The sequence below is a fragment of the Equus asinus genome, chromosome 23 (genome assembly GCF_041296235.1).
Source record: "Equus asinus isolate D_3611 breed Donkey chromosome 23, EquAss-T2T_v2, whole genome shotgun sequence".
In the NCBI taxonomy this organism is placed as follows: Eukaryota; Metazoa; Chordata; class Mammalia; order Perissodactyla; family Equidae; genus Equus; species Equus asinus.
In genome coordinates this window covers 27,514,320-27,533,997 of record NC_091812.1, presented here as the reverse complement: position 1 = coordinate 27,533,997, position 19,678 = coordinate 27,514,320, and positions in this window count along the sequence as shown.

The window sequence follows — 19,678 nt, the reverse complement described above, 5'->3', positions numbered from 1 at the left end:
CTGCTTTTTGCACAGGGGACCACATTTTTATTTTGTCCTGGGCCACATAAATTATGGAGCCACCCTGCTCCTGAATGATGCTGACATTTCTGGTCCACAGACCACATTTTGAGAAGTGAGATTCTAGAAGCAGACAGCCCTGGGTTCAACAGCGGGCTCTACCACTTGCCAGTTGTTTTTATGACCTTAGGTATCCCTTAAAGGAATGTGTAAAAGAAAGGCAAAACATTATCTTTCTGACTTATCAACAGTAATAATAATAATAGTCTAACTTGGTATGTGAAATTTTGGCTCACATACTTTGGTTTCCTTATCTGTATGATGTGAATGATAATTCCTCCCAGGCAGGAATTCAAAAGACATCCCTCTCCTCTAAACTCTTCTTGCCCTCTGCAGACCCTGGAGCTGAAGGAGGACATCCATCCCTCCTTTACTATAGTTGGTGGTTGACCTTTTGGTCCCTCTGGGCGGACATAAGCTATTTGAGAACTGGGTCATGTCATGCCTCTATCCGGAACCCATCCCTGCACAGCCAACTTCAACCACAGTTTCAATATGATTATAACATAGATGTTTAATGTTGAATGAATACAAATTCTCAGGTTCAACCAAGCAAGGGAAAACAGATTTAAAAATAATCACAAGAGCCATCATTGAGATGCTGCACATTCCTTCCACATTCCTGCTGTTGATCACATGATTAATATTCTCCCTTCTCCTTTTCCCTATTCAAATCATACTTCTCCTTCAAGGATCAGCTATGTGAATTCTTAATATCGGCTTCTAGAAGGTTTGATCCTATCTCTGATTCTGTTTTCCTGTAAGTGTCCTGGTTCTGCCCTCTGCTAGCATCTTCTCAATTCCTCTTATAAATGGCTGCAGCATTTCCAGACTTTCACACCATCCAGAAGGATAGAGAACATCTGCATCCTAGAATTCCCAGCAAAAATCCTATGCTTTGATTGGCTGACCCCTGAACCAATCCTAGTGTCTAAGGTCCAAGCTTAACCCTGAGATCACCTAAACTAATGACTTTGACAAGAGGGAAGCCAATCTGTCGATCCATTTAGGACACCCCTTTGCTGGTAGTGGGGTTAATCCAAATCAAACAAAACACCATGGGCAGGTGGAGGCAGAATAGCTATCGGTAGGCAACTCGGATGTTCTCCACGCTCTCTGTGACGGCTCTGGCAGATCCATTGTCTCTGTTAATAAACACTGCGTCTTCTAGGACTCCCCAGCCAGCCAGGCCCTTTGAGATCATGGCTCAGCTCTCAATTTCTAGTCAGTGGCGAAGCTGGGAGTAGACCACAGTGCCTCCAGCTCATTCAGCACTGAATCACACACTCCCATTGCCTTGTGGTGCCATCAAAGGATGCTATGCTTGTATATTTTCTCTCTTAGACATGGAGTTTCCAGGGGCCAAAGACAATGTATTCTGTCTGCACCACAGCACACAGTTTATGACTATAGTGAAAACTTAGCTCAGGACTATAAACATATAAAACAGACTCAATCATATCAGTGGAATGAATGAAAACTGTTTATCACCAAAGCGCCAAGCAAAAGTCAAGTAACAAATTCAACAATTACCATTGATAAGTTATTACTGTGATGTGACCAGAGAGATAATGCTCCGCCTTTCCTTTAAGCAAGAATGATACAAGAATTTAACTAAAATTCCCAGACTTATGAACAATTTCTGTATATCAGAAGCTCTTTCTACCAACTGTAACTTTTATTATGTATATGTATACCTATATGTATTCCTCTCTCTGTCTCTGTTTCCACTTTAAGAAATCATCTGTATTAAAAAGAAAGAAGAATGGGGGCCAGCCCTGTGGCCGAGTGGTTAAGGTCTCGCACTCCTCTTCAGCAGCCCAGGGTTTCGCCAGTTCGGATCCTGGGCGCGGACATGGCGCCGCTCGTCAGGCCACGCTGAGGCAGCGTCCCACATGCCACAACCAGAAGGACCCACAACTAAAAATATACAACTATGTACTAGGGGGCTTTGGGGAGAAAAAGGAAAAATAAAATCTTAAAAAAAAAGAAAGAAGAAGAAAAAAAAGAAAGAAGAACTTGTGATCTTCAAAATGTATAGAACTGTTAATTATCTAGTTGTTTTATCTGTGAACCGAGGAATTTGGTTGAACCTGCTCCAAATTGTTGTCTCTGTTTTTCCAAAGTACAGGTGAAGGGAGATTCCTCCATAGCAGGTGGAAAAATAGAAGAAACCCCACATCATAAATGAAATTGAATGAAGAAGGATGCCTAAAGAAGAGATCCCTCTCTATCATCTGAAGCGCCTGCTGCCTCAGGCAACCTGAGAATGCAAAGTCGGGAGTAGAATTCCTGCCGGTGGGGGGAGGCAACAGAGAAGGGTGGACAGTCTGTCCCCACTTTCCCGACTGTCAACCCTAGTAGATACCTGGACTCAACCTGGGCCTAAGAGACCCCTCCACACTTCTCTTTGCCTCCCTATTTTCCAACTCCATCATTTCCTCGTGTACATTTTTACTTTAGCACAATTTTTACTTATTCCGCATATAATCCAGATTATATCAGGGTCCAGCTTTACCCACCGATGATCTCCACCGAATTCCACAGCCTTCAAGTCTGAAGTTTTCTCAGAGATTTTTGCTGATTCCCAGGGAATTCCAGTCATGATCTCCACTGTCCTCAAGGCTACTTCTCCATATAATCTCTTTGGGCCTTACATGAACCTAGACAGACATGGGGCCCCTTTCAAGTTTGCCCAAGAGAATCCACTTCCACAAACAGTGAAGTGGGCTTTATTAAAGATACTGTCAGGGAGAGAGGGGAGAGCACTCCCATGGCCAAAATTTAAAACCTTTTCTCAGCGATTGTTTTTATTATGAATTCTCTCTTGGGCTAAAGAGGTGCTCTCAACTCTTTACTCCACCCCCATTCCTCTCCTCCATCTTTCTTCTCTCCCAGTATCCCTTTCTCCTCCCAATAATTTAAATTCTCTTATTTTCATACAGAACAATTCTGTTCTCTCAAACCTCTGTCAACCTGCACACCTAATGTTACCCCGACAAGACACATGGGTGAGAATTTCTTTTATCATAAACAATCCTCTTAAAACAGTAATCACAGTTGTACGTAGAAAAATCTTTTGTTTGCTTTCAATCACACTATGGTTACTCCCTCTATGAAGGGTTTTCTGAATCTTCTTTCCTACTTTCCAGCTTTTCAACAAAATCCCTACTGACCTATGAAAACTTTTTCTTTTTTTTTTTTCTGCTTTATCTCCCCAAATCCCCCCAGGTACATAGCTGTATATCTTAGTTGCAGGTCCTTCTAGTTGTGGCATGTGGGATGCCGCCTCAACGTGGCCTAACGAGCAGTGCCATGTCCGCACCCAGGATCTGAACCAGGGAAACCCTGGGCTCCCGCAGCGGAGCGTGCGAACTCAACCACTCCACCACCGAGCTGGCCCCTGACCTATGAATACTTTTAACAAGTGATTAATAAGGCCATTTATTTGATGGTATATACTTTATCTATCTATCTATCTATCTATCTGTCTGTCTATCTATCTAGTTTTATCTCTTCATGTTAGCAGTATATGTAACCGAGTTGTAATGTGTTTGTGGGTTGGCTCAGGAGAGATACTCATGTGTATCTCTTCTCATCTCTTCCCAACTCTGCAGCCAGTGACTTCTGGGACCTTGAAGTGGGACAGACTCTGGGTAGGGGAAGGTGTAAGGATCCCTTGGCCTGCGTTAGGACTGAGAGGCCATGAGATGTCCCCCTGAGTAGGACACAGGGGGCTCTAGTGGGGAAGAATCACCAGCAATGAGGCCAATCATCACCCAGACTCACTGCGCAGACGAGGCCACCCTGGAAGAGCTGGCTCTGTGACTGCTGCACCTGGGGCCAGCAGGAGGGATGCGGGGCTGCTGTGGCCTGTGCACCTGCTCTCATTTCCCTTCACTGCTCCCAAAGGGTTGGATGATTGCGATGTCCTGCTTGTCAACAAGCGTCTCTAAGGTGTTCCCAGACTTCACCTGTAGCCTGACCTCAGCCTGATCTCTTCTCATTCTCCAAAATTTGGAAATTCTCTCCCTTAATGACTGGCATTTCCAGGTGCTCCTGAACATCAAAGAGGAGGAAAGAGTCCAGCTGATGGCAGGACCCCCCTGGAGAGAAGCCTCTGGTGAGTGGATAGAAACAAGCTCCTGCAGGAAGAGGCAGCAGGACAAGGGAGTAGACCACGTCCACAGGCCACGCCACCTCCAGGGGAAGGCTGAGTGGTCCGTGCCTGAGACTGCAGGGGCAGAGGAGGCCAGCCACCCGGGGGGGGGGGGCGGCGCACAGGACAGGGCTCAGTAGGATCAGAATCAAGTCCCATCGAGTTCAAGTGCAGTCTGTCCGAGGTGGAGCAGAGAGGGTGGGAGTGCAGACAACTGTCAGGTGAGTCAGTGATTCAGGGCGGGAGGTGGGGAATCTTTTCCTAAAGGGCTGTTCTTTTAGCCTCCCATATGATCCCTGTGCTCCTACCTTCACCACATGTCACCTGGGCTCCTATTTCCCCAGCGTGGAACGTGGAGGCTGACCTGAACCAGGACCCACTATCTCTGCGGAAACAGTGATTTATCTCTTCCTATCCTGCCTTTATCCTTTTTCCTAGCATGGCCTGTGCCACCCAGGGCTCCTGTGCAATCCAGTACAACCTGGATGGACAGAAGAGGGATAACCACAGGGAGGAGACAGTGAAAGAAAGCCTTGGGGTGAGTGCGAAGGAATACGGTGAAGTCAAGGACATGGGGGATGTGAACTCAGTCGTCATCCTGTCCCCTGCCGTGCTCCTGGCTGCAGCTGGTGCCTCCTGTCTCCAGGAGCCACCTGGGGAAGCTCCCTGTTGAAGGCAGCTTTGCGCAAACCTCGCACCAAGATCTCTGCAGACAGGGCTGCTGCAGAACCACCAGGGGAGCTGAGCTTCCTGTGTGGTGGAGCCGGTGGAGGATGCTGCTCCCGCTGAGTCCCCCTGCGACATCCCAGCTCACCTGCCAGACTCCTCCCTAACCTCGACCTCTTCCTCTTCAGTCTCCACCCTCTCACACATGCACCCACCCCATCACTGTCCTTTTCTTCTCCCTCGCCACAGGGAGTCTCTCTGCCACTGGATCTCAGTTTCTTTCTTTTTTTCTTTTTTAAGATTGGCACCTGAGCTAACAACTTGTCAACCTTTTTTTTTTTTTTGCTTTTTCTCTCCAAATCCTCCCAATAGATAGTTGTATATTTTTAGTTGTGGTCCTTCTAGTTGTGGCATGTGGGATGTCACCTCAACATGGCCTGATGAGTGGTGCCATGTCCATGCCCAGAATCCGAACCAGTCAAACTCTGGGCCACTGAAGCGGAGCGCACCAACTTAACCACTCGGCCACGGGGCCAGCCCCAGGAGCTCAGTTTCTTAATGGTCTGTTTCCCACCCCTATGCCATCACAGTTCCTTTCTAGCTGCAAAGCACACTCAGACGCTGCATCCTATTACCCAACCAAACTCTGTCCCTGACCTGATCTCCTTATCTTACCTCATCTTGTCAGGTTATCAATCTCTCATCTAAAATTTTTTTTTAAAGAGCCATAGTTCCATTTATTATCCAGCAAACTGCAGGCGGATACCCTGGACGCTCTCCCATCATTGCAATGGGGTCCAGTTGCTTCCCCAACCTACAGGGCCTAGAGGCTCTTGGTCTAGGAAAAGCGTGGACCCAGATCCTGGTCCTTGGGATGGAGCAGATGGCCCTGGCCTTAGCACAAACTCACAAACTCACATCCCAAGGCCATCTCTCTAGGGCCACTTAAGCCACTCTTGGAGGCAGGCTGGCTAGACGTTGGGCTGCCAAGTCCATCTGCAGGCTGGCTAGGCTCCAGGATCCTGATTCCAGGCTCCAGGCAGGTACGCTTAGGTCCCAAACTCCAGGCAAGGCCAGGGCAGGCCTTTCAGGGCTGCAGCATGAATGTATAATGAAAAAGCCACCGGAGCCATCAGATATACCAACAGCGTCCCTTGTACTTAGAGGGGTGGTGCAGTTAGGGCTGTGAAGCTTATCCTGGCTCCACCAGGCTGTTCACCTGCCCTCGCTTCTGGATAATGATCCTGGAACACCAATTTTTCACTCCTATCAAATAGGGAAGGCTTAGGGAGCAAACCAGCTTAAAGGATGGGAAGATTCACTTCTGCTTTTAATAATCTATTCAGTAGTACTTCACATCCATCATTTCATTTGTCTTTTAGTATGCCTTGCAATTTTTTGTTGAAAACTGGACATAATATACTGGGTAAAAGGAGCTGAGGTAAACAGGCCCTTTGGTGTGAGGGTTGTGTTTATCCAGCTAGGCGTTGGCCCTTGTTTACTGATGCTGTAGTCGTAGGCGTGAGACTAAACTTCCTCTGGGTCCTTGTGTCTGTCTCCCCTATTGTCTGTGGGTTTCCCTAGAGATCTCTTAAATATTGCCTGAGACACACGGTTCTTTCTGTTGTTTTCCCCATCATACAGGAGCCCTACCGCTGCGGTAGGGGGAAGGGCTTTACAGTCCTCTGAGGAGGTCTCCATCTTTAGTGAGCCTGTGCCCCTGGGCTGTGGCCTTCACCGGTGCTTCTCAGCTTCCTTTGGTTTCTTCCCCATTAGGGGAGACAGGAAGGCTGGAGGGGGCTGGACTTGGTAGATATTTTCCTTCTCCCGGGTTGTTAGACTCTGGTAAAGCAGTTCCTCTTGGAGTCGGGTCTTGTAATGGACAAAATGTTCTAGGCGTATATAAAAATGGCTACTTCCCCTCTCCCCCTGCTGGAAGCACTGGAGAATTTTTCTCTGATCTTCACTGTGAGAACCTGGTAGGGATCCTGGAGGTAAAATGCATGAAAGTTTGGGGTTCCCTTGTGCCTGCTCACCACCCGGAATTCCTTACTCTCAGACTCGTCCACACCAAACCTCCAGTGATATGTCAGTTTAGGTTTAGATTTTCCAACCCTGGTATTGGTTCCCTTGGAGGTTCCTGGTCCAGTACATTTAATTCTCTATATCTGCCTGTCGGGTCTCTTCAATTTGGGGGGCAGCTGTTTGCCCTATGACCTCAGTTCTCCAGTGGAGACAAGAAGAGTCGTTAGTCTTCAGTTAGCTCATCTTTTTTCTTGTGTCGACAGAAGCAACAACTTCCATGCTCCTTACATGCTGGACCCCAAACTGGAAGTCTCCCCATCACTTAAGCTGATTTTTCCAAATTGCAATTCAGAGATACTCATTCACCCACCCATCAGGCAGAAAAGCCAGGACTAGAGAACACAGGCGAAGTGACTCTCCTGTCAGGGATCTTTTTATGTACCTGAGGCTCACCAAAGGTGGGGTGGTAGCTTAAAACACCTCAGAGACTGGTCTTGGGTCCCCTAGGAAGTTATATTACAGTAACCGAAGTGGGTTCCCTCCTGGTGAGTTAAATCAGACGCTCCACCAGAAGTAGCTGTACGCAAAGTGAGGTATATTTGCAGCAAATAGGAGGCCACGAGGAATCATTTCTAAAGTCATGGCGTCCTGGAACAAAGGGAAGCAGGCACTTTTATTTCAGATGAGGGATGAATATTCAAAAAGGAGAGGTGGGTATTCACTTGCACAGGCTTAGGTGGAAAACATCCTTCCACAGACACTGCAGGTTGTGGTAATAAGGCCTAAGCTCCTCCTGGAGGGATCTTAGCATTAAATATAGGCAAAGATCATAGGAGTAGCTCTTGTGGTGAGGCTTGGTCTGGTTCAAGGTGGTTAGTGATTGCATCTCCTTAATATAACAAAAGGGGAAAAAAACCAATTTGGAAAAACAGTTACATTCTTCCGAACCCACCCTTGAGTTCCGCATTGACAGTCATTACCGGATCCCAGTCTTTGCTTCTCTCCATAGTCACAATCAGACAGTGAGGGGACTGGACCTGTCCCAAATGGCGAGGAGGAAGCATTCAGGAGAGATGCCTGATCTGGCCCTGCTTCCAGGGCTGGGTTTCCTTCCACTTTCCCGACTCTTGCCCGGGAGGGTCCACAAAAGCAGGAAAGCTCATTCGCTGAATAAGGGTGAGGAGATAAGGATATATTTGACTAGAAAATGTTTTCAACTGTGTGTTCTGCCCACATCTAGGGCTGACAGCATGCTACTAACCCAGACGCCATCATTCATCCACTACTGAGTTGGGTTTCTCCAGGTGTCACTGACGTTGAACACAAAGGCAGTGGGGCTCCCTGGAGTTCTCACACCAAGCCTTCCACCCCACACCTAACGTCAAGGGTATACCATGCACAACCGTGCTGATCTCTTGGTGGCAGAGACTATCCCAGCCCAGCTTCTTGGAGACAAGTTACTCTCTGGCGTCAGGTCCTGTATAAGGGGCTCATATTCCCGGAGGCAGCCTTCGTGGCAGGCTTCCGTTCTCAGAACTGCACAAGACTCTCCAGGTTTATGGCAGCGTCCCGGGATAGGGAAGGGAGTTCCCGCCCTTGAGGACTTTCATCTAGAAATTCCATTAACCCCAGAAACCCAAACTGAAACTAGCTTGTTATTTTCTTGCCGCCACAGGGTTTGAATTTCTTCAGGGATGCCAAGGGGCAACTTAGGAACTTGTGACAGCTACCTCCCCCCACCTCCCTTGAGCATCAGGCTCTGTTTGCTCCTGTCATTGGAAGGACTTGGGAGGAGCACTGATTGTCGTGCAGTTTAGGGGGCATGGCTGTTCTTCAGCGTGGGATGGAGTTTGGATTGCCCGTGACAGGCGATGCTAATTTCCCTCTGTAGGGATTCTTGTTATAGTGCGTATATTGCTTGAGGTAATTTGCTTGCATTTGTCACAGGGTAGTTTATCAAGCTATTTATTGCTGTTTCTTCCTCCCTGCCAAAAGAAATTTTCAAAAGGAGGAAATGATATTACCCTCTTTTTCAGGAAATTCTGGGCTACCGGTCTCAAAGGGGATGTATTAGTTATCTGTTGCTGTATAACAAATTATTCCAAATCTTCCTTTCTTAAAACAAGCAACATTTCTTATCTCCCAGTTTCTGTAAGTCAGGAGTCATCTGCTTAGCCTCACAAGGCTGAACTCAGGGTTTTGGCCAGGGTTACAGTCATCGCAAGGCGTATCTTGGGAAGGATCCATCTGCTTCCAGACTCATTCGCGTGGCTTTTGGCAATCCTCGGGTCCTTTCTGGCTGTTGTCCTAGATAACAGTTCCTTGCCACATGGGATTCTCTGTTGGGCAGCTGACAGGATGGCATCTGCCTTCCCTCAGAGCAGTGAGGGAGAAGAGCAAATAAGATGGAAGGTACTGTTGTTTTATAAGCTAATTTTAGATGTATATTCCATTTGTTAGCGGTGAGTCACTAGACCCAGCCCACACTCAAGGGGAGAGGATTACACAAGGGCGTGAATACCAGGAGGCAGGGACCGTGGGGAGTCCTTTTGGAAGCTGCCTACCGCAGGTTGTTGATTTTTTGTGTTTCCCTGCGCAGATCAGAAATTACAAAGCATCTGTTATACAACTCTATCTAGGCTCTTGTGTGGGAGGTGAATTGAGCTGGGTGTTCTCTAGAGGGAGGAGGTAGTCTGGAGGTGGAATCACTGGTTTGAAAAAGAGAGAGTTGCCCAAGATTGCAGTGACTCCAGGGACGTGACGACAATGGGTAGAGGAATACACAAACATCAATGTCTTCTGATGGGGTGAGCTGATTATTTACTGAGAGCCCTGAATATCAAACACCTGAGTCTCAGGTGCTGCATAAACATTGCCAGAGGCCCCAGATGGCAAAGAGGATATGCAGCCACCTGCCTTTGAAGGGACCATATGGTCTTGGACAATGAACATCCCAGCAGCAATCATGATATACCAAAGACCAAACAATCTTTCCTAGGTGATTTGTGAAAGATTTTAGCACTAAAGAGTTAAAGAGCCCCCACAAATGACTGGCCTTGGGAATCTTCCCATCTTAGTGAATGGAGGCTTAGGTCTAGAGAGAATTTAATTTAGGAAAATTAAGTTGTGTGATGTTTCTCTTACCTCAGCATTGTAAAAGAATATTGTATTTATATTTACTTTGTATTTAATCTTTACAACTCTCGGTAGATACTCTTTATTCCTTTGATAGAAGGGGAAATTGAAGCACAGAGAAGTGCATATGTATTTAGTAGACTAGCATAGCAGCAGCGAGGGCTGGAGAACGCTATTGTATTGTGAGGAATCAATTTACCTGGCTTAATCAAACTAAAAAAAGGAAATATATTGAGTCTTACTGAAAAGCCTGGGATTAGGGCTGCAATCAGGCAGCTGGGTTGATGCAGGGGCTCATTAAGGCATCAGGCTGCTGTTGCCCTCTGTTGTTTGTCTCCATTCTTCGATGCTTCTTCATTTTCAGACCTCATGTGGTGACAGGATGTCAGCCAGTAAGTTCAGACCCCAAACCTTTCAGATCGAAATGCCCCTAAAAAAGGTGCGCGCTCTGACAAAAGTCCCTGCAAAGTCTTACTGTGTCTTTTGGGCTCCAGTTGGGTCACCCAGCCCGGTCTGAGTCTCTCACTGGGGGAGTGGAACGCTCCTTTTGATTGGGCCTGGGTCACGTCGCCATTTTGGATAAAGGGGTTGTGGAGGGACAATTCCTTCTGTACACAGACTGGGACTGAAGAATGGAGGTAATTTCACCAGAAATGAATTTTATTCGGTACAGACATGACTGATTTCCACCAGTAGAAATGATAACTCCAAACATTACATTTTATTGCCTCATTGGATTGTAACTGGTGATGCATCTAGCAAATTCATTTGACCATTCCTGATATGGTGTATATGTCACTGGTTTTCATCTATTTAACCAGCCTTAACATCTTACTTAACACAACTAATTAATGAGTTGAATAAATCTTTGATACGTGTTCACTTTATATTTGTGATACCGACCCTGACATCAGTTTCCCCACATTAAACCCAGCATATGTGGGGTTAAAACCAAAACACTCATTCCCTGCTTACTCTCTGGCTTCCTGGCTCCAGAATCCACTATCCTCCGTGGAGACAGACACCACCAAGGACAAGCACCTGGACTATCTCCTCCCGCAAAGAGATACGGGCTGGTGGGAAAGCTCTGACCAGCAAGGCCATATGCTCCCCCTCCCCTACCTAAAACCCCAAATAAAAACCCTTCCTTTTAGCTTTTCGGAGAGTTTGGGATTTCAGTGTTAGCTTCCCTCTTTTCTTGCTCAGCACTGTGCAAAAATAAAATTCTTACTTTCTCCCACCACACCCGGTGTCAGAGATTGGCTTGCTGTGCAACAGGTGAGCGAACTCACTTCAGATTTGGTAACATTTGTATGAAAATCATGTTTTTAATTTTTCAAAATTATATTTTAGCAAGCGAGAGGTAGCCACTCTGTTCCTTTTGTTTACAATTATCATTTTCCTTTAAAAGCCACCTGGGTAATATATACATGCTCAGGAAAATTGTAGTTTTAAATTTGCCTAACATTTTAAACAACTTGCCATCCAAGTTAGTCAGACTCGAAAATGGATCCTCCAGCCCCGGCCAAGCTGCCCTGGCAGATGCTGTGTGGAGCGGAGATGAGCTGTCCCTACGAAGTCCTGCCCAAATTGTAGACTAGTGAGTAAAATGAATGAACGGTATTGTTTTAAGCTGCTCAGTTTTGAGTCATTTGTAATATAGCAATAAATCATTGATACAAGCAGACTTTCTTTTAAATATGTCTTTGTCTGAAATTTTTACAACAAGCCCATGTTACATTTAAAACTTTAAAAATATGTATTTTGGAGGGAAAATTCAAATTAGAAACATAACAAGTTTCTATTTGTGTTTCCTTTCTTTATATCCTTAATGAGTAACTTCTGTTATCTAGTGGTCAAAAGACATTTCTTCACCAAATACTGCTATGACAGTGACTCTTGACCTCTTAGATCATTTTACACTGGAGAGAAAAGGAATGGGAAGATGGCAGCTGTATATGGATCATAAGGAAAGTAAATATTATCAAGCACTTGATCAATGCTCTTTTACTCACACCATGTTCTCCATACTTTAGGCCAATGGGTCAACCCTCGATTCCTATTCTCAGTTTAGAGAAAGTCTTTTCCTGTGCTATATTTTTTATTTGTGAGGCATCTCCACTTATCAAAGGTGAGGACTGGGGGTGAGGCTACTTTTTCTTCAGAACCCATTGGTCATCAGCGTTGCTCAGGAGTGACTCGGGAAGATCAACATTCCTTATGACCTTAGAGAGACCTAGCTGTGCTTTCAGAAGACTGGTCCTTGGTGTCTCCCACCACCCCTAATGAGCTTGAAGACATATCGTAATCTCTTCGATATGAGACAGAGGTGGGCCAAATCAGTCCTCCAACTATATCCTGTCTTTATTCTTCTACATAACTATGAGTCCATTAAACTAACATATCAATAAATCAGACTCTAGGTCTTTCTGTTCATAACAGTATCAACTAGAAGAAAAATGAGAAGCAGACAGCTTTTTGAGATGGACTTGCATCTTATTGCAGCATAATCAATTGTTCCTTTCCTTCTCCAGTCTGGAAGGAGGGAGTGGAGCAGGGAGAGGAAGAGACTTGCAGTGAGAAATTTTAGACTCGGGCAGAGCTCAAAGAAACACAGTTGATTGAGTTTATGAGTATGTTCTACTGTCCAGAGCTAGGTACATTCCTGTAGGAGCCACGGGCCCCATAGTGGCCTCCTATTCTCAGAGAGCTTCAGAGGCAAATCCTTGGGGTAGAGAGTACAGCAAGTGACTGAGTTTGCTGCTGAAACTTTTCTTCATTTGCTACTTATAGGTACAGCAATAATATTTGAGTGTCTATAAGCAGACGTGGCCTGGGATAGGTTATTAAATGCCAAATGTATTGTGAAAATTTTCAAACGAAAAAATTATCTCCTACAAATAAGTAAATGAAAAATAGCTGTCTTAACCTAAAAATGGGTAAAGCACAAAAACAGTCAATTCACAAAAGAAGAAACACAGATGACAAGAAATATATAAAAAGTTGTTTTACTAGTTTCAAGGAAATGCCAATAAAAACAAAGTTATCTTTTTCTTGTTATCAGAATGGTCAAGATTAGAAAGATCAAAGCCCCATGTTGCGAGCATTGACAAAGATTCTCTTCTTGACCAAACTCTAGCCAGGCTCCTCTGAGCCCTTGTCTCAGCTAGGTCTTAACCATGGCTTGTAAAAACTACAAAGTCTCAGTGGGGCCGGCCCCATGGCCGAGTGGCTAAGTTTTTGCGCTCTGCTTTGGCGGCCCAGGGTTTCACTGGTTCAGATCCTGGGCACGGACATGGCACCGCTCATCAGGCCACGCTGTGGCAGCACCCCGCATACCGCAACTGGAAGGATCCACAACTAAAAATACACAACTATGTACTGGGGGTCTTTGGGGAGAAAAAGGAAAAATAAAATCTTAAAAAAAAACTACGAACTCTCAATACACATGATTTGGTCTACTCCCCTGCCCCAACATTAAAAGACTTAAACAAACACTAACACAGTTTCTAACAGCTCCAGACTTCATCCCCAGGATGACCCTAGCCTCTCTTAAAGCACCTGCCTGAGCAAGCTCGAGGCTGCCAAAAGAATTCACTGTTTGTTGTAGACAACACTTCACTGTTGGCCCCTCAACACCTTTTCTAAAGCATTTACTAAAAAGGGCTCACAATTGTGGATTCTTCCTCTGTCCCTTTGAGATGTATATGTATCTCCTACAACTTAAGAATGTCTTTCTCAAGGACCTGAAAGCCATTCCCTTAAAAAATAATCATCAAGAACGATAAGGCCTCTTTTTCCCAGTCTCTGGGAAGATAGGATGCTTACTTCAAGGCTAACTTCAGTAACTGCCAGCTAACAGACACAACTGGCTTATTAGCACCTACACTGACGCACTCATCATAATTTTTCATTTCCCTGATCCTACTGAGGCCCTGCTCACCCCACTCCGTCCTCCCTCGGCTGCTTTTGAAAGACCCAGCCACCTCTGTACAAATTGAAGTTGAGTTCGGTACACGTCGAACTGCCCTTTCCTGTTGCAATAGTATATTACTGATTAAAATCGGTCCTTATCACTTTAACTAGTGTCTTGCTTTGTTTATCTTTGACAGCAAGGAGAAAAATGTATAGTCTCACCCACTTAATAATAGTCTAAATTGATACAATTATTCCTTAGGTGATTTAGCAATATTTGTCTTCAATGTAAAAATTCTTCAACCCAGGTGTTCTACTTCTAGGAAATTATCTAAAAGATTTTTGGACATGGAGAGATTGGTTTTCTATCTTCTTCTTTCTGCTATTCTGTATTTTCGAATTTTTAGAAAATGATCATGAATTACTTCTAAAGATGGTGAAGAACCAATATGAAACTATACAAAATGTGTTCATTCTGTTTATAAGAAAATGATGGATAAACTAGCATGAACTTTTGGATATTGTTTTTCTGGTGAGAAAGTAATTTCAAAGATAAAATGTGCAAATACCTGTCGGGGACTGGAACTGGCCACCCCAAGATATGTCTCTTTGGTGTGAGGATTATTTGGGGCTGGTTACTTTTGAAAAACTGCAGACAGGATAGAAACTCTCAAAAGTAGAATTTACTTACGCTTTGTTTTTTAAAAGATTTTATTTTTCCTTTTTCTCCCAAAGCCCCCCTGGTACATGGCTGTATATTTTCAGTTGTGGGCCCTTCTAATTGTGGCATGTGGGATGCTGCCTCAATGTGACCTGATGAGCGGTGCCATGTCTGTGCCCAGGATCCAAACTGGCGAAACCCTGGGCCACTGAAGGGGAGTGCGAGAACTTAACCACTCAGCCACAGGGCCAGCCCCTTACCCTTTGTTAAGAGACATTTACATTTGTAAAGGAAATCTCCCTCTGTAAAGGTGTCTTTCCCTCTGTACCAGGAAGAAGGGGGATGACCTTATCTCTAGAAACTCTTATCAATGCACAAGGCAAGGACTTAAATCTGCATAATAATCTTACTCGTATTTACTGTACTTTGGTAACCTCCCCCAACATCCTCCTTTGTCTTTAGCTGAAGATGATATTTAAGGTGGTGGCTTCAGCCATTTTGGTGAGTTGCTCAGTTTCCCTGAGCCTCTCCCATGTATACATGTTATAAAGCTTTGTTTAATCTTCTCCTGTTATTCTGTCTCATGTGAATTGAATTCGTTCTCCAGCCAGAAGGACTCAGAGTCGGTAGAGGAAATGTCTTGCTCCCCTACATCCCCTCTACATTGGAAGTCGTCAGAAATTCCTTCTCTATGAGTTATACAAACAGGAAAGCTTTGCATGAGTCTCAGTGGCTTGTGTTAGTGTCATCCAGTGTTTACAGCAGCCGTCTGGGCCCTCTCCACAGTCCTCCCCATCTGGGTAGTTACATATAGTTACATAATTGTTTAAAGTAATCTTGAAAACTAAACCTAGCCTGCAAGGGGCCTGGGGGGGCGGGGTGTGGGGGGGAGGAAGGTGGGGGTGGTGTGGTGGGGGCAAAATGGTCTATCCTGCTTTGTCTTCTATGAGCAGAGATGGCCAGCCCTGGGGCAATCTTTCTCAGGGCCTTCTGCACCCCCATCCCCCACTGAAACCCTGCTTAGACTTCAAGGCCAACTTCGATGTCCTAACTAGAAATCCATTGATCTTGCCCAGCATTTACTTGCACTTCTTTTTGGAAATGGCAACTTTCCTTTGGAGAACCACATCTCCTCCCCTTCAGTCACTGTGGTTTGGTTTGATTCCACCCTCTCTCTCCAAGAGTAAGCGTATGACCCAGGCCCAACTAAATCTGCATAATCCATTGCTCCAGCTATAGTGGTTGATTCAGAGATAGTCAGGCAACCAAGTCAGTCCAATAAAAGGCAGCCCCAGATCTTTTGCTGGAACGAATGGGAAGGAGATACGCCCTTTCCAATAGGTTGCTCAGTAGGTTAGCTCTATGCCTGGAGCCGCTGAGAGCCGTAATAACCTACCACAGGGAGATACTTCAGAATGAAGCTAACCACAGAGGTGGGTACAAGCCAAGAAATGAAGAGAAACCAAATCTTGATGATAGGTTTATTATTAAAATGAGCAAAATTTTCATTTGACTTAATTTGACTTTGAGTTGCATTTCTATCACTTATGTCTCAAAGGATCTTGACTAATACATGTCCCCTCCTATGACGTTTTCCACGATCTCTTAATCTTGCAACAGCTTTTCTTGCTCTGACCCCAGTAGCACCCCTGATCTTCTCTTTGATGCCTACTTTATTCTGCCGAGAGCTCCAGGTATTCATGTATCCCGCATCTCCTGCCTCCCACAGGATTGTAGGACGACAGCCACGGAGACTGTTACTCATTTTTGTAGCCCAAGAACCTAGTCTTGTGACTTGAACTTAGCGTATGTTCAACAAACTGAATAACTGGTTTAACTGAATAACTATAGTGAAGGAACGAGGGTCAGGAAGTAAATATTCAAGACTATTTCTACTAATATGGCAACCAAGAGTTCTAACACACATGATTTAGAACTTTTCCACAAGTGTGGATCGTTAAAGTTATGCCAGTCTCATCCCTATTTTATGTGCCCATACGTTAATTTATATAAGGACTTTGGTGCCTTGCTCCTTGGCTGCAGAGGCAGAGGGTAGAGAAGGCTGAGAACACAGCACCAGTTTATCTGGAGCCTGAAAGATTTAAATACCAAAAGATAGAACAGGGGCTGCCCTGGAGGTGCAGCAATTAGTGAGCACGTTCCACTTCCGCAGCCCAGGGTTCACGGGTTAGTATCCCAGGTGCGGACATGGCGCCACTTGGCAAGCCATGCTGTGGTAGGCATCCCACATATAAAGTGGAGGAAAATGGGCACGGATGTTAGCTCAGGGCCAGTCTTCCTCAGCAAAAAGAGGAGGATTGGCAGCAGATGTTAGCTCAGCGCTAATCTTCCTAAAAAAAAGAAATTAAAAAAAAGAATAAACTAAGGCTTGACGAAGTTAAATAACCAGCTCAAACTAATACAGTAGAACCAGGATTTAAATCCCAGTGTGTATGATTTCGATAACAATGGGGTAGTGAAGAATAGTCTCATCATGTCCAAGAAGGGAGAGAATTTAATTTTTTCCCCCAGGGATCGGATCGGGCACAGAGACTGAATGAGGAGGTGATGGTGGGAGTTGGGAGGTTGGGACTGAAACGAGGACTTGAATAATCTGAAGAGATGTGCTGGTTGAAGTCATAGGGAAATGGCAGGAAAAGAAAAACATTGAGAAGCACCATCACTTATAGGTGAGAAGAGAGAGAACAACTCAAAGAGGGATTTGCAGAAGGCTTGGGGGGGACGGTAGGCCAACTTCTACGATGGCATCCATTAATCCCCAACCCCCCAGTGTTCACACCCTTGTGCAATCCTCTCTCCTTGAGTGTGGACTGGATGTCGTGACTTACTTTTTTTGTTTTTAAGATTTTATTTTTCCTTTTTCTCCCCAAAGCCCCCTGGCACATAATTGCGTATTTTTAGTTGTGGGTCCTTCTAGTTGTGCTATGTGGGATGCTGCCTCAGTGTGGCTTGATGAGTGGTGCCATGTCTGCACCCAGGATTCCAGCCAGCAAAACCCTGGGCCGCTGAAGCAAAGCCTGCGAACTTAACCACTCGGCCACGGGGCTGGCCCCCCTAGTGACTTACTTCTAACCAACAGAATACAGCAAAAGTGACAGGATGTCACTTCTGTGATTAGGTTACAAAAAATGGTAACTTCTCTCTTGCTAGCAGACTCTTTCTTGTTGGTTTCAATGAAATAAGCTGCCATGGTGGAGGGGCCCATGAGTCCAAAAACTAAGGGTGGCCTCCAGTTAACAGTCATTAAGGAATGAGGCCCTCAGTCCAACAACCTTTGAGAAACTGAATCCTGCCAACAAACACATGTATGAACTTGGAAACAGATGGCCAGTGAATCTTTTTTTTTTTTCTTTTTTTGAGGAAGATTAGCCCTGAGCTAACATCTGCTGCCAATCCTCCTCTTTTTGCTGAGGAAGACTGGCTCTGAGCCAACATCCATGCCCATCTTCCTCTACTTTATACATGGGATGCCTGCCATAGCATGGCTTGATGAGTGGTGCCGTGTCCACACCGGGGATCTGAACCAGTGAACCCTGGGCTGCCGAAGTGGAATGTGCAAACTTAACTGCCGCTCCACCAGGCTGGCCCCTCAGTTGAACCTTGTTCGAGTCTTGTGAGAGAGCCTGGGCCAACGTTGTGATTGTAGCTGGCAAGAGACGTTGTGAAGTGGAAGATTCAGCTAAGATGGACCTGGATTTCTAACCCACAGAAACTGAGATCATAAATGTGCCTTGTTTTAGATCACTGAGTTTTGGGATACAGTCGATCTTCATTATTCAAAGGATTGCACACTTGCAAATTCGCCTACTCACTAAAATTTATTTGTAATCCCCAAATCAATACTCACAGCACTTTCATGGTCATTTATGGACATGTATAGAGTAGCAAAAAATTTGAGTTGCCTGATGTTGGATGCTCCCAGCTGAGGCTGAACAAGGCAAGATGCTGCCTTCTTGTTTCAGCTCTCACACTGTAAACAAGTGTCCTTTTCACTACTTAATGCCACATTTTTTACATTTTTGTGATATTTGTTGGTGGTTTCGCTGTTGGTGGGCGCCAAGGGGCCAGCCCAGTGGCGCAGCGGTTAAGTTCACACGTTCCACTTCGGTGGCCCGGGGTTCGCCAGTTCAGACCTGGGTGTGGACATGGCACTGCTTGGCAAGCCATGCTGTGGTAGGTGTCCCACATAGTAAGTAGAGGAAGATGGGAATGGATGTTAGCTCAGGGCCAGTCTTCCTCAGAAAAAAGAAGAAGATTGGCAGCAGATGTTAACTCAGGGCTAATCTTCCTTAAAAAAACAAAACGGTCCCCAAGCATAGAGCTGAAGTGCTGTTTAGCGTTCCTAAGCCCAAGAAGGCTGTGACATGCCTAATGGAGAAAATTTCTGTATTAGATAAACTTCATTCATGCATGAGTTATACTCAGGCTGTTGGCTGTGAATTCAATGTTAATGAACCAACAATATATGAAATCAAGTGTATTTAAACAGAAACACATATAAAACAAAGTTGTGTATTGATCAGTTGATGAAAATGTTGTGACCAGAGGCTTTGCAGGAACCTAATCCTGTATTTCCCCTAGGAGCAACAGTTCCGTACGAGCTAATTCAGTGTAATCGGTGACTTTATCGGACATAATCACCTCGAATAATGAGACTTGACTGTAGTTTGTTATGTAGCAACAGATAACGAGCACAAGGGGAAAACAGCATAATTCAGTTCACCAGTCTAACCAGGAGGACTTTCACGAGGAGGGCACGATGCAGTGTCAAGAGTGCGGGTCTCCCACCAGGGGTAAGGCTAGAGGCATACTGGATGGCAGCTATTGGTGTTCACCATCTAACATTCATTAAAATGTTGAAATCATTTACATGTTGAAAGAAATAACTTTGCCTGGCTACAGAGAGTAATTTTGGATGGATGTGAGTGAAACTCTCTGGGAAAATTAACTTCATGACAATCTCCTCACTCTCTAAAGCGCACAGCTGTGTGAGGATTGATGCGTCAAAGGCACCAGCTTAATTAAAAGCTCTGTGA